The sequence below is a fragment of the Chiloscyllium plagiosum genome, chromosome 9 (assembly GCF_004010195.1).
Source record: "Chiloscyllium plagiosum isolate BGI_BamShark_2017 chromosome 9, ASM401019v2, whole genome shotgun sequence".
Classification (NCBI taxonomy): domain Eukaryota; kingdom Metazoa; phylum Chordata; class Chondrichthyes; order Orectolobiformes; family Hemiscylliidae; genus Chiloscyllium; species Chiloscyllium plagiosum.
The window spans coordinates 19,867,974-19,881,440 of record NC_057718.1 but is presented as its reverse complement, the minus strand read 5'-3'; the positions used below and the strand labels follow the sequence as shown (position 1 = coordinate 19,881,440).

Below are 13,467 nucleotides of genomic sequence, written 5' to 3'. Positions count from 1 at the left end.
CAAATACGTATGCCCATAACACCCCCATCACGTCCAGCCCCATGTCACCTCATCACATTCTCCACCCCATGTCGCCCCATCATAGCCGCTCGCTCTCCCAACATGTCGTCTTCCCCCCGCACCGCCAAACAAGCCCTGCTACCAACCCCTCGCCCCTTCAGTTGCCTGTGTTTCCATCCCCTGTTGGCTCCTAACACACTCCTGCACCCCCAAACACGTCCACTGCCTGAAAACCTGCCCCCTCTGCTATTGGAGCCCCTATTCTGCTGTTAGATTCATAGGGTCTTGCACGGCGTTGCTGGTGATGGTTCCCAAGGGATTTGAGGTGTCTGCTGTATGTTGCCAACGCGCGCACGGACACACAAGCACACACACACACTTGATGCCCCATAGGCCATGAGCCTGATGCTGGGTTTGAGGTTTCAGAACTGGTTTAGGCTGTCCAGGGGCTCATTGTGGATCTTGGTAGTAGGGGCCAGAGTTGTGTTGGATGTAATATGGTAGAGAACCTTTGTTTTCCATATTTTTAGCCAAAGGCCCATTTGCTCACGTGATGGTGTTTTGAAGCTCGGACATAGCTCACATGAAATTGTCATCTTGGTACTGCAGCTCAAAAGGTTTTGAGATGGTCTTGGATCTGCGTTGAGATGATACAGATTGAGAACAGTTTTCCGCCTGTCTTGTAGAGGTGCTTCACTCTACTGAGAAACTTCAAGGATATGGTGTGGAGTGCCACGCTGAGGAAGATGGAGAAGAGTATTGGTGCAATAACACACTCTTCCTTCACCCCACCTTGCAGTCATATTGTATCTGTGGTGGATCTATTGGGGAGAATCTTGGCTTGCATCCCTTCATTCAGCATTTGGAAGATAATGAATTTCTGTGGGCAGCCAAAAATTAGGAGGATGCTCCATGGTCACTCTTTGTTGATAGAGTTAAAGCCTAGGAGGCAATGTAGAGGTTACTGCTATCCCTCTGCATTTCTCTTGGACTTACCTCACTGTGAAGATCATGTGCCTCTTAGAGTCATAGAGATGTACAGCATGGAAACAGACCCTTCGGTTCAACCTGTCCACGCCGACCAGATATCCCAACCCAATCTAGTCCCACCTGCCAGCACCCGGCACATATCCCTCCAAACCCTTCCTATTCATATACCCATCCAAATGCCTCTTAAATGCTACAATTGTACCAGCCTCCACCACTTCCTCTGGCAGCTCATTCCATACACGTACCACCCTCTGCATGAAAAAGTTGCCCCTTAGTCTCTTTTATATCTTTCCCCTCTCACCCTAAACCTATGTCCTCTAGTTCTGGACTCCCCAACCCCAGGGAAAAGACTTTGCCTATTTACCCGTTGTTAGACGGAATTTGCATTGTGATGCCAGGAGAGAGTTCTTCAGTCATTTGAAGAAGGCAGTTGAAGAGGATACTTTCCTTTGGCAGTCAGTGGAGATACTCTCATTGCTGCGGTCAGTCTTATGCCTTTCACCTGAAGATAGTCACAAGTACAGCGTTGCAGAGAACCCTGGCATGCTTTCCTCCTTCCAAATTTATACTGAAGTTGCGTTTTCATGCCAAATGTGCTTCAAAACTATATTTTAACATTTTGGTGGGGCTTCCATCTGCACCAACGGCTTTGTAGGTTTTGCATGGCCATTTCAATCTCTCATCAGATTGGGGTTGTACAAACGGTGCTGGGCAGCATGGATGTTGTCAAGACCATCCACATTGCCAACTGAGTCTCAGACAACGAGATCCCTGAGTGCCCCTTCCAATGAGCACTCGCTGCCTGTCAGTCCTTATTGAGCATAATTCCGTTCATATCATGGTGTGGTAGGTCCTTGAGTGCTTAGGCCAAGGAAGGTCTTGACTGCCAATACGTGTGCCCCCTTTAGAAAAGGTAAACCAAAAGAAAACACACATTCCATGGGGTTGGCTGTGCCATACCAGTTGACTATTTCAGTGAATCCCCTTTTGGATAAATATGTGCCTCATTACTCTTTCGTCTGTCCCCATCCCAGAAGCAGTACACTACAATTATCGGTGTGAACACCACAGATCACTGAAAACGCCTGATGAGCCCAAAGGAGAGTTCATCTGCAGCCTTGATCAATCATAGAGATATACAGCACGGAAACAACTCATCCATGCCGACCAAATATCCCAACCTAATCTAGTCCCACTTGCCCATATCCCTCCAAACCCTTCCTATTCATATACCCATCCAAATACCTCTTAAATGTTGCAATTGTACCAGCCTCCACCACTTCCTCTGGCTGCTTATTCCATACATGCACCACCCTCTGTGTGAAAAAAGTTGCCCCTTAGGTCTCTTTTATATCTTTCCCCTCTCAACCTAAACCCTCTAATTCTGGAATCCCAAAACCCAGGGAAAAGACTTTGTCTAATTATCCTATCCATTCCTCTCATGATTTTAGAAGCTTCTATAAGGTCAGGCTAAGGCACTTGGGGCTGTTTTCATTGGAGAAAAGAAGGTTTAGGGGTGACTTGATAGAGGTGTACAAGATGATTAGGGGTTTAGATAGGGCCGACAGTGAATCGGCGCAACATCGAGGGCCGAAGGGCCTGTACTGCGCTGTATTCTTCTATGTTCTATGTCACACCTCTAGCCTCCGATGTTCCAAGGAAAACAGCCCCAGCCTATTCGACCTCTCCCTATAGCTCAAATCCTCCAACCTTGGCAAGATCCTTGTAAATCTTTTCTGAACCCTTTCAAATTTCGCAACATCCTTCTGATAGGAAGACCAGAATTGCACGCAATATTCCAACAATGGCCTAACCAATGTCCTGAAAGGCCGCAACATGACCGCCCAACTCCTGTACTCTATACTCTGACCAATAAAGGAAAGCATACCAAACACCTTCACTATCCTATCTACCTGTGACTCTACTTTCTAGGAGCTATGAATCTGCATTCCAAGGTCTCTTTGTTCAGCAACACTCCTGAGGACTTTACCATTGAGTGTATAAGTCCTGCTAAGATTTGCTTTCCCAAAATGCAGCACCTCACATTTATCTAAATTAAACTCCATCTACCACTCCTCAGCCCATTGTCCTGTGTCCGAAAAGAAGATGGCATAATTCTCCTTGCTGATTTCAGTGCCAGGTAGGAGGGTCTGAAACCTCTAGATTTGCACCATTACCAAGGAAAGAATGGGGAAGATATTCTACAGCAGAGTCCTCCTCCTGGTGTACATAGATCATGGCCTGGTCATAACAAACCCTGTGTTTTGTTAGAGAGACAAGCACATTTAACATCTTCCACAACTTGACCTTGTTCAAATGAGGGACTGCATGGATGTCAGGATTGTCCACATCATGACAGGATCTAAGGACTACTGGACAGACCATCGCCTAACCTAGTCTATTATCTCAATCAACGTGGACCAAAATGCACTTGCAGAAGTGCTACTGCCAAAAAGTCAATGTCAGTGAACTCCAGGATTCTGAGAAGAAATACCTACATAGTCAGCACCTCACATTCAACCTGATGAAGCTCAGCGAACAGAAATATCAATGTCCATAGTACGTGGTTCCATATTTTCTAATCCACCTGCTCAGGGATTAATACAGTCTGTGGAGCAGGTGCACTTGAACCTGGGTCTCCGCGTCCTGAATTAGGGACACTACCATTGCACAACAAGAGACTGGTTACACTTAAATCCATCATTAGTAGCACATATGAAGGTATTTTGTATTTTGATGCAAGGAAACACCAAGACTGGTGACTAGGGTGATCCTGGAGCTATTAAATAGCAAGCACAAGGCATTCCTGAACTGGAAGCACTACCAAAACTCCAGGGAAATAAAGCAGGTCTGCAAACAAAAATTTGGCAGCTGTAATATAATTTGAGGAAAATGTGTGATTAAGCACTTTGGCAAGAAGAATAAAGCAGGTTAATATTATTCAAATTGAGAAAGACTGCAGAAAATTATAGCAAAGGGGAATTTGAAGGTCCACATATATGAGTCACAAAAAACTAGCATCCAAGTTCAATGGGTAATTTGGAAGGCAAATGGAATGTTGGTCTTAATTCCAAAGGGAATGGTGTATAAAAATAAAAATTGATAAAACTATAGAAGCCACTAATCAGACCACACCTGGAAACCTGTGAACAGTTTTGGATCCTTTACCTAAGGAAATGTATTGGAGGCAGTCCACAGAGTGTTCACTCAGTTGGTTCTGGGTATGGAGGGATTTTCGTATGATGGGAGGTTGGGTAGAAAGAACATGTCCTCCATTAGAGTTTAGAAAAATGAGAGGAGATCTTATTGAAACTTGCAAGATTCTTCAGGGGCTTTGCTGGGTAGATGTGGAGAAATTGATTCCCTTTGTGGGAAACTCTAGGACCAGAGGGTATATTCACTATGTAAGAGGTTCTACCTTTTGAGATGAGGAATGTGTGGATTCTTCATTGCAGAGATTTGTTGAGGCCGATTTAAGGCTGAAATGCACAGATTTCTGGATGTAAGTTTGCTCGCTGAACTGGAAGGTTCATTTTCAGATGTTTTGTCACCATACTAGGTAACATCATCAGTGAGTTTCCGGTGAAGCACTGTTGTTAGTGACCTGCTTTCTATTTATGTGTTGAGGTTTCCTTGGGTTGGTGATGTCAGTTCCTGTGGTGATATCATTTCCTGCTTTATTTCTCAAAGGGTGGTAAATGGGGTTCTAGGTTGATTTTTTTTGTAAATATATTTATTAGCAATTTTTTTAACTTTACAAACATATAAAATTATTGAAAGAAACAATCACAAATATCAGTATAATATTCAGAAAAAAAAACACAAATTACAATACAACTACTATCTACTAACTATATACCTACTGTATAATACAAAGCAAACCCAAAAAGTAGAAAAGCAAAACGAACCAAAAAAACCCACAAAATACAGAACAGCTATGCTTGGCGCAAGGCTCCCAAACAAAGGAACGGGACCATTGTATACATACCCGTACTAACTCGGGAGACCCCCTCCAGGGCTTGACAAATCTAATCATCCTGGTTAAACAAAGGCCCTAGTTAACATAACTGATAAATCTATATCCAAACAACTCAAGTAGGGCTGCCATGTCTTATAAAAATGGTCTGTTGTGTGGTGCACCATGTTTGTGAAAATGTCCAAGGGAATGTGCTCGATAATTAATTTCTGCCATCCCAGCAAGCCCGGCGGCTTCTCAGACACCCAATTCATCAGAATATTCTTCCGTGCACAGTGTGCAAGAATATTAAATAGTTTCTTCCCATGCCGGTCCAAAGATGGTAAATTTGCTAGACCTAAGAGGAGAGAAATCGGGTCTACTTTGACTTCAATCCTCAATACCCTCCCTATCTCTCCTGCCACAGTGCTTCAATAAACACGGAGCCTGTGGCAAGTCCAGAAGCAATGGGTAAGAGTACCTACACTTATTTTACATTTGGGCACACTGAAGATGCCCCTTTTTTAAACTTCACCAGATGGCTTGGTGCCAGATGAACCCTGTGCAGAACCTTTAACTGCGTAGCGCATGTTCTGTTACAGATTGAGATCTTTTGAGTATTTTCCCATATGTTCTCCCATGTTTCAGAAGAGATCTCCACTCTCAGCTCTTGCTCCCAGACCTCACATAACCGGTTAATATCCTGCCAAGCCCTGCCACCCAGCAAGCGATAGAGGGCACTAACTGAAAGGGTGCTTGTGGAATGTAGCAACAACCTCTCTGTATCGGGGCTTATAGGGCTTCGTGAGAAGCGTAGTCTTCTTCTGGATGAAATCCCTAACCTTCAGGGAGCCCGACAATTCGGAGATTTAACCTCCGACCTCGATTTTCGAGGTCGTCGATATGGTTTCGCAAAGCCCGCACCTCTCGCTCCAGCACCTGGATCCGACTGGATGAGGACTCTATCGCAGCTTCTGAAGCCTTAGTTCGACCCTTCACCTCCTCCAGCCACGCCCCGAGGCCCTGGATCTCCTGCTCCTGCTTCAGCAGCATGGATGTGATAGGTTGGACCTGGGCATGAATCTCCCCACCGATTTCCTCAATCGCACCTTTCAAGGTAAGTCTCTCCATTGCCGCAGCCAATTCCTGTGAGTCTGTCAGGTCCCCGGGGGGGTTCAGGAGAGGCTGCTGCTGCTGCAGTCTCTGGTGTGGTAGGTGCTGCAGGGGAGTGTCCTCCCTGCTGCTGTTTGCTTGCTCCTTTTCCCTTTGACATCCTCCCCACTCCCAAATATTAACAAATATGTGTTCTGTAAGGATTTAAAGAAATATTTCCACCACATAAGTTGGCCAGGGATGGCAAAAAACACTGTTATGCCTTGGCTGTTAGGCAGAGCTGTCCACAGCAGTTCTACAGAATCGCCGCCATTTTGCCGAGTCCGATGTGTTTTTTTGATAGAGTTCTGGCTGGAATGCCATGCTTCTAGGAATTCTCGTTTGTGTCTCTGTTTGCCTTACCCTAGGATGGATGTGTTGTCCCAGTCAAAGTGGTGTTCTTCCTCATCTATATGTAAGGATATTAGTGAGAGTGGGTCATGTCTTTTTGTGGCTAGTTGGTGTTCATGCATCCTTGTGGCTAGTTTTCAGCCTGTTTGTCCAATGTAGTGTGTGTTACAGTTCTTGCAAGATATTTTGTAAATGACATTAGTTTTGCTTGTTGTCTGTATAGGGTCTTTCAAGTTCATTAGCTGCTGTTTTAGTGCGTTGGTGGGTTTGTGGGCTACCATCATGCCAAGGGGTCTGAGTAGTCTGGCAGTCATTTCTGAAATGTCTTTGATGTAGGGGAGAGTGGCTAGGGTTTCTGGACACGTTTTGTCTGCTTGTTTGGGTTTGTTACTGAGAAATCAGCAGACTATTTTATTGGGTACCTGTTCATTTTGAATATACTGTATACGTGATTTTCCTCTGCTCTTCATAGTTCCTCTGTGCTGCAATGTGTGGTGGTTCATTGAAATAATGTTCTAATGCAGCTTTGTTTGTGGGTTTTGGAATGATTGCTTCTGTAGTTCAGTATTTGGTCCGTATGTGTTGTTATCCTATACACGCTGGTTTGAAGTTCCCCATTGACTGTTCACTCAAAGTGACATCTAGGAATGACAGTTTGTTGGTTTCCTCCTCTTCAGTGAATTTTACACCAGTAAGGGTATTATTGATGGTCTTGAAGGTTTCCTCTAATTTGTTTCGTTTAGTGATGACAAAGGTGTCATCCACGTAGCATCTATGGTTGGCAGAGCTGTTTGTTTGAGTCTCTGCGTTACTGCCTCTGCTAAGAACCCTGATATCAGAGATCTCATGGGTGTTGTGTTGGTTTGTTTGTAGGTTATGTTATTGAAATCGAAGTGGGTGGTAAAGCATAGGTCCACTAGCTTGATAATGTTGCCCTTGCTGATGAAGTTGGTGGTGTTAGGTGTATGTGTCTTTGATTCTCCAAATCGCGTAGTCAGTGTTTCCTTGGTCAGGTTGATGTTGATGGATGTGAACAGGGCTGTTACGTCAAAGGAGACCATTATTTCATCCTTGTCTATTTTGGTGTCTTTGGTGTTCAGGAATTCTTGGATGGAGTGGCATGGGTCTTCTACTAATTGTTTTAGTCTTTGGTGTAGCTCCTTGGCTAATGTGTACGTTGGTGTTCCAGGTAGCGAGACTATGGGTCTGAGGGGGGCTCCTGCTTCGTGAATTTTGGTTATCCCGTAGAAGCGTAGTGTGTTGGATCCGCCTGGTTTTATTTTTTGGAAGTCTGTCTTATTTAGTTCTCCAGACTTCTGAAGTTTTTTGACTAGGGCTGTGATTCGGTTCTTTAGTTGTGAGGTTGGGTCTATTGCCACCTGTTGGTAGGTGTCAGTATCTGCAAGCAGTGCGTTTGCTTTCTCAATGTCGTCTCTTAAGTTTAAAATGACTGTCAAGCGTCCTTTGTCTGCAGGTAGGATAACAATTGTTACAACATGAGGTAAACTCTCCTGCCTAGTGTAAGCCGGCAACACAGAAAAGATTTATCCCATGCAGTAATCTGTGAAAATTCAAGACGCGAAGACCTATTTAAAGTAAAAATTTACAACTTTATTTCTTGAAGTATACCAGAGAACAATTAACTAACAACTATTTGCAACTCCTCTCTAACCTATCTTTTACCTTCCCTTCCACAATACTAGACCGATAAAACTCCCGATCATTATTTACAAAACAAAGCTTCTTATCTCAAAACCAGGTAGCTTTCAGTTTTCTCTGTATTCCTGTTGTCTTTTCTTGTTCTTGGGGATTCTGCTTCACAGGTTCCTTATCGGTAAAGGTACCCTTTAAGAGAGCTATTTTTCAGACGGTCTTTACATGCTGGTGGCTGACAGTTCTCCTCCCAACTGTTCAATGTTCCCTAGTCTTCTACCCCCCAAAGCATCGGATTGTATCATTGGCTTTTAAGATTGTCAATATACTTAATTCAAACTGGATTGGAGTTTGGTATTTTCGGGGTATAATTTAAACTGATTGGCCTAATTCAAATCTGTTTTATTGTTCCCACACAACCAGCGACCCTAGTTATCCCAGTAGCTGGAGCACATGTTACATTGTATCTTTTTTTCAGAACACTTGGTGCTGTCAAGTAGTTTTTGCTAGCTTCTAACTCTCTTTAAAGGTACAGTACACCCACATCTTCATAACACCTCCCCCCTTAAGAAAAATTGAACCATCATAATTAAAAGATGGCTTTCTTTTTAACCACAGATCATCCAAACATACAGATCACTTTAAGTTCATCTTAACTTCTTCCTATATATGCATAACATTAAATACAAATCTCATCTAAATTCTATCAGTTAAATCCACGATAACGCATCTGCAATTACATTCTTACGACCCGCAACATGTATGATTTTTAAATTAAAAGTCTGTAACATAAGACTCCAATGAAATACTGTCATATTCTTGTCTTTAAAGCGTTCTAAGAATGTAAGTGGATTGTGATCCATGTACACCACCGTCTCCGACATATTGTTCGTGACATACACATGAAAATACTGTCAGGCCAGTTCCAATCTCAATAGTTCTTTTTCGATTGTGGAGTATTTCCTTTGGTGGATGTTGATCTTCTTTGAAAAGTAACCAACTGGCAGTTCAGTCCCATCCTCCCCTTCCTATAGGAGTACAGCTCCAACTCCTATGTCACTTACACTGATGTCAATTTTAAAAGGTTTTGAGAAGTTTGGTGTAACTAAAACTGGTTTGGTGGTTAATGTTGATTTTAAATGGCCGAATGCGTCCTGGCATGGTTCTGTCCACCAAAACTTTGTGTTCTTCTTCAGCAAATCGGTTAACGGTGCCACAACACTGCTGTTTGGAACAAACTTTCGATAGAATCTGCTGAGTCCTAAGAATGGAAGCACCTCTTGCTTCGAGGTTGGTCGTGGAAATTCCTCGATGACCTTCGTCTTTGCTTTCCATGGGGTCAACCTTCCATGACCGATATAATGTCCCAAGAACGTCATCTCTGCTTTCACAAATTCCGTTTTATTTAACTTTATCAGCAGTTTTGTTTCTCATAGTCATTCAAAGAGCTTTGCCAACTGTACCATGTGATCTTTCCAGGACTTTCTAAAGATCACTACATCGTCCAAATAGACTGCACAGTTTGTTAACCCAGACACAACTCTGTTCATGAGTCTTTGGAATGTGGCGGGAACATTCTTCATTCCAGTGGCATCACTTTATACTGATCTAACCCATTTGGGGTTACAAAAGCAGAAATTTCTTCCGCTGACTCTGATAAAGGTACCTGCCAGTAACTACACATTAAGTCCAACTTGGTGATGTAGCTGGCTTGTCTGACTTTCTTGATATAGTCCACCAGTTGAGGAACTAGATATGAGTACCTTCCAATAATCCACGCAGAATCGTTGAGCCCCTTCCAGTTTGGGAACTAAGATGATCGGTGAACTCTACTTGTTCTGGCTTGGTTCGATGATGTCCTCATCAAGCATGGCCTCCACCTCCTTCTGGAGCTGTCTGGCTTTAAAAGGATTAAGCCTGTTTTTTTATCGGAGCAGTATTCCTCACGTCTACTTCATGTGTAATAGCATTAGTCCTCCACATCTGATTCTTACATATGTCCTTATACTGCAGTAACAAATCTTTCAACTGCATTTTATGCTCCTGAGACAGCTTACTAACCTATCCCACTCCTCAAGGACGACTTCATTTTTAAAATCTATTTTGAGGCACCTCAAAATCCACATCATCTGGATTTGATTCCTCACTCTGCGGGGCGTAACTAACACCTTCTTCTCCAGTTCTTTCGGAATGGCTCATTTAGATTAGATTACTGACAGTGTGGAAACAGGCCCTTCGGCCCAACAAGTCCACACCGACTTGCCGAAGCGCAACCCACCCAGACCCATTCCCCTACATTTACCCCTTCACCAAACACTATGGGCAATTTAGCATGGCCAATTCACCTAACCTGCACATTTTTGGATTGTGGAAGGAAACTGGAGCACCCGGAGGAAACCCACGCAGACATGGGGAGAATGTGCAAACTCCACACAGACAGTTGCCTGAGGCGGGAATTGAACCCGGGTCTCTGGCGCTGTGAGGCAGCAGTGCTAACCACTGTGCCACCATGCCGCCCTGTCTAGTATAATACTGTTTCAGCATGTTCACATGACCGACGCGATGCCTTTTTTTTTCTATCTGGCATCTTTACTAGATAGTTCACCTGACTCAACGTTTTCTCAATTTGATAGGGACCACTAACCTTGGCTTTGAAGGGATCTCCTATCACTGGTAACAGTACTAAAATGTCATCTCCTCAGGAAAATGTCCAAGTTTCAGAGCTTTTATCTGCCACCTGTTTCATTCTACACTGTGCCTTCTTCAGGTGCTGTTTAGCTAACTCACCTATTCTAATCTCTCCCTCACCTCTGATCCAAGTATGAGATCTCAGACTTTGGGCCTGTCAATCTTTCTTGAATTAATTTCAAAAGGCCTCTCACTTCACAACCGTATATAAATTCAAAGGGAATGAACTGAGTAGATTCATTTGGGGCATCTCTAATAGCAAACAATACAAATGGGATACCTTTATCCCAATCATTCAGGTAGCCCTGATGGTATGCTCTCAACATGGTATTCAAGATCTGATGTCACCTTTCTAAACCTCCCTGGGATTCGGGATGATACGCACTGGATTTAAAGTGCTGTATACCTAGGCTATCCATAACCACCTTCAACAGCCGAACTGTAAAATTTGACCCTTGGTCCGACTGAATTGCTCTGGGTAGTCCATAACGTGTGAAGAAAACTACTAACTTCTCTACTACCCTTTTTGCCTTGATACTTTATAATGGAATTGCCTCCAGACATCTGGTAGACACACCCATTCTGGTTAACAAGTACTGGTTCCCACTTTTAGTTCTCAGCGGGAGACCTACACGATCAATGATAACCTGCATGAAAGGTTATCTTCAAATGGGGGAATTGGCAACAAAGTTGCTGGTCTTATTCCCGCTTGTGGCTTATCTACGTTTGGCATGTATGACATGTGTGGTAAAAGTTAAACAATTAGTTGTGCATTCCAGGCCATTAAAAATGTTTTTGTACCTTAGCCTGAGACTTTCGTACCCCTAGGTGACCTCCTACAGGTAGTTCATGTGCTACCCGTAACACTTCCTGTCTGTATGCTACTGGCTACACAGTCTGGTGCACTTCAGCCCATTTCTCCTCTGCACTAACCTGCTGTGGTCTCCACTCCATCCTAGGATTCTATCTTTCAGATAATAACCCTCCGGAATATTCTCTTCCCCCTTTTCAGAGTACGCATAGGATTCTATCTTTCAGATAATAACCCTGTTGCAAGTTCTTTCGCCTTTCAGGACTAAGCACTTCTGTCTGACTCTCTGTCTGTTCAGATTTTTTCTGCACCATTAGGTCAAACAGGGTGTCTGCTAACTGAACCTCAACTCCTTTATCTTTATCTTTACATTTTGCTTCGTGCTGTGACTTATGAGAGTGGGATCTGGTTACTACATAGTCTGGGAAAATACCAGGATATTTCTGTTTTAACTCCTCAGTTTCTTGGTCTTCCTTGGGCTTCTCCACAACATGGGATGTCACTCCCACCTTGGATACTGCGAAATCACTCCCAAAAACAAACTGAACTCCTGGAACTGACACTCTTGTCAAGCACTTCCACTGTAACTTCCCCAGCCTTGAGTTAGCATTCCAACATGATACCACACTCTCGGATCATAGATCAGAAAGAGTGCGTATTCATTCATCCCTTACTATCAGCGACTGGTTCGATCTTGTGTCTCTCAAATTACAACTTTTTGTCCTTCTCCCCCTGTTCTTTCTGAGTAAAATTTACCCACAGAGGCAAATTCTTTGTAGAGATCAGGTACTAACTCCATATCCAGCCCTGGCCTAGGCTGTGCAATCTCCCGCAGCTCCTTGGCTCCTCTTGGGGTCTCATTTACTACCTTTACTAATGCCACTGGCTTAGTTTCTTTTACCACACCTTTCCCCACAGCGCCTTTCTTTAACGATCAGTACTGTGACTTTGTGTCCTACTTTACCACAGTGAAAACACCTGAGACCTTTCACCTCCTTTCCACCCTCTTGGGCTTCTTTTTTTATCCTGTGGTAAATTCTTACCAGTGCTGTCCACTGTTGGTTTACTAGTGTAAGATCTCCCTTTCTCACAAATCCTATTCCTCACAGGACAAAATTCTGGCCAGAAGCTTGTCTTATGCATCAACATGTACTCATCTGCTAATTCTGCTGCCCTTCTCACTGCCTGAACTTTCTGTTCCTCCATGTGAAATCTTACCATCTCTGCATGTGAGTTTTTAGCAGAATAATCAGTCTTAGAGCCTCAAAGATCTTATCTATTTTCAAAGCACGTACCCATCGATCAAAATGACTATTTAATTCTTTTGAACTCAACATAAGTCTGACCTGGTTCCTTCTTTGTGTTTATGAATCACTGTCTATCTGCTGCTGGTACCAATTCATAAGCACTTAAAATAGCCTGCTTAACCTCTTCATAATCTCTTGACCCCTCATCTGACAGCCTGGCAAATACTGCACTAGCTCTGCCTACCAGTTTAGTCTGAACCAGCATTACTCATATATCCTTGGACCACTCATCTGTCCAACCAAATTTTCAAATGAAATAAAGAAAGCTTCAATATCTTTCTCATCAAAATGTGACAAAGTTTATTATATTAAATAAATCACTACCTTCTCTTTTAATGTCCATCCTGTCAACTTGATTTCGCTGACTAAGTCGCAACTTCTCATGTTCAAATTCTCTTTTTGTCTCTCCCTTTCTTCTCTCTGTCTCTCTTTGCTCAGCTGAGAACCTTCTCTCTTTTTCCTCTCTCTCTCTCTTTCTCTTCCCTCTCCTCTCTCGTTTTCTCTCTCTTCTCTCTCTTCTCTCTCTCTCTCTCTCTCTCTCTCTCTCTCTCTCTCTCTCT

General features: G+C 43.4%; 1 protein-coding gene across 1 annotated transcript in view; it reads left to right on the top strand.

Annotated features, from left to right (window-relative positions):
• Positions 1-13,467, top strand: part of ttc27 (tetratricopeptide repeat domain 27) — a 209,686-nt gene that overhangs the window by 859 nt on the left and 195,360 nt on the right. The window lies entirely within an intron of this gene.